The sequence below is a fragment of the Genypterus blacodes genome, unplaced genomic scaffold (assembly GCF_046128005.1).
Source record: "Genypterus blacodes isolate CSIRO-AG114 ecotype Tasmania unplaced genomic scaffold, CSIRO-AGI_Gbla_v1 ptg000143l_1, whole genome shotgun sequence".
Lineage (NCBI taxonomy): Eukaryota > Metazoa > Chordata > Actinopteri > Ophidiiformes > Ophidiidae > Genypterus > Genypterus blacodes.
This window is the reverse complement of record NW_027466945.1, coordinates 1592501-1595000: the sequence shown is the minus strand read 5'-3', so window position 1 is coordinate 1595000 and position 2500 is coordinate 1592501.

Sequence of the window (2500 nt, the reverse complement as noted above, 5' to 3'; positions counted from 1 at the left end):
CCACACTGTCTTTGTTCAGCATTAATCTGCATTAAGTTTGACAGTGTGTGTGTGTGTGTGTGTGTGTCCGTGCGTCCTCTTCCTCCAGTGTTCATTCACAGTCCAGATCTCATAATTTGTCCCTATAACAGAATTTGAGCAAAAATGTATTTTGCCGCTCTAATCCTGCGATCAGCTGCAGATAAAGCTGATTGATTGTTAATTAGTTTCAGGGAGCGTTTCTCTTTCTCAGCACTTGTGCCTGAAGAAACAACTTTTGAGACATTTCAGTTAAATGAATGTGAAGAATGAACAAACTATACAAACTTAAACTGTGAGCTTAATTATATCCATTATAATAAAACTGTGCTCTATTATAAACAAATAAATGGTTAAATCAACAATTAGGTTCCAGTTATGGATTTTTATAAATATTTCCAGGCTCACAGAATGCAACTTAAAGTGTTTTTACTGATCTGAAAACATGAAAATAAGTCAAACACGAGGCCAGAGAGCCACACCAGGGGACCAGGGGCCAGCATGGGACTCAAACCAACAACCTCCTCCTTGTGAGCCTCATTGAGCGCTCGGACTCGTTTCCTGTTTCACAATGTGTGTGTTTTTGTGTGTGTGTGCGTGTGTGTGTGTGTAAACGCATTAAAAGGACGCCGGCTACACTTACGTAACAACCTCGTCGGTACTGATGCTAAATTGTTGCCGTAGCAACAGAATAAGATGCCAGAGAACCATTGCTTCCTCTCGCTCGGCGTCTGTCTGCATCTCCCTCCGTCTCAGTCATCATCATCATCATCTGTTATGCACTTTACTCTCTCGCTCTGTCACTAACACTGTCTCTTTGTTTTCTCACTCTGTGTGTGTGTGTGTGTTCTTCTTTCTCACTCACTCTTTCTGACTGTTTTTTTTTGTTCTCTCTTTCTCTACTCCCTCCATCTCTTTGTCTCTCTCAGTCCGTCCGTCCGTCCGTCTGTCTCTCTGTCTGTCTGTCTGTCTGTCTGTCTGCCTGCCCTTCCCTCTCTCTCTTTCTGTCTCTCTCTCTCTCTCATTCACTCACACTCTCACGCTCTCTCCATCCATTCTTCAATCAGCGCCTCTGACTTCCCAGCACTTCGCTCGGCCCCGCCCCCTCCTCCACATCTCATTCCCCTCGGGTTTCTTTCGCTTGTCCGCCCACTTAGTCTCTCTCTCTCTCTCTCTCCCTCTCTCTTTAAACAGCTTAATTAACTGAATCATTATTTCTGCCTCCTCTCCTCTTCCTCTCTCACCGTTTCCTGTCTGACATTCTCTCATCCCTTCTTCTCCCCTTTCACTCACTCACTCACTCACTCCGTCTCCCCAACTGACGAAGTGATAAATTAAATTAGCGGCCGGTGCGATGCCAAATCTTTCTGTGTGCTCTATTCTCTCTTTCTTCACTTCTTCTCTCCCTCTGTCTCACACCGCCACCCACCATCCGCTCTCCCATTTGTCTCCCAAACACTCTCCTGTTCCTCTCTGCAGCTCTTTGCCGTTCTCTCTATCTGACTCTCCCTCTTTCCTCCTCCTCTCCTTATTTCTAAACGATCAATCACTGACAGGTTAAGATAGAGTTTAAGCTGCATATCTCATTACCTCGTGCTCTTACGTCTTCCTCCTCCGTGCGTCAGGACTATAGGGTCGAGCCTGCAGGGCCGGAAATAAGAGACAATGTGTGTGTGGGTGTGTGTGCACATGTTCCATAAGGGCCTGAGGGAGGATTCATGGAACTTTCTCAGAAGAACACACTTATCTTCCTCTTCTTCTTTCCTCCTGATTCCTAATAAGGCGCCTCTGTCATCTTCACTTTATATTCAACATTTAAACATTCTAAAGTGATGGTTGAACACTTTTTCCACCACATTTAGTTGACACCGATTGATCGATCACACAAACTTCCCTCCACTCACATATGAACACAACATTTATCTAAGTATCGTAACAATCTCTGCTCTGATCTCTTCCGTCTGCTCAGTGCTACAGCGCCACCCGGTGGACAGTCTGGGTGATGGTCCTTATTTTAAGTTAACCTGGAATTCCCCTTAAGCGTTCAGTTCTTATTTGTGTTGACAGCAATAATGTTTCAGAGTTCTCAAAAAACATTTCATTTGATCAAAAACTACACACACACACACACACGAACAAACACACACACACACACACATGTACACACACACACACACACACACTTCACCAGCATTTCTGTGATTGTAGGAGAATGTCACACACTTAGTTGTAAGCACCGACTCTGATTAGCATGACACTGGTAACCATGGCAATATGCATCATCATCCTCATCCTCATCATCATAAACGACCCTCCAAGTAAGTTATGCTTAAAAGGCCAAGAGGTTGCTATGACAACTGGAAGAAAAATAAGAAGAGAGGGAAAGTTGGAGTTCTTGTGTTGAAAGCCTGTGTGTCCCCCCACCCACGTCACACACACACACACACACTTACACACACACACAGCAGTAGTAACTGCCTGA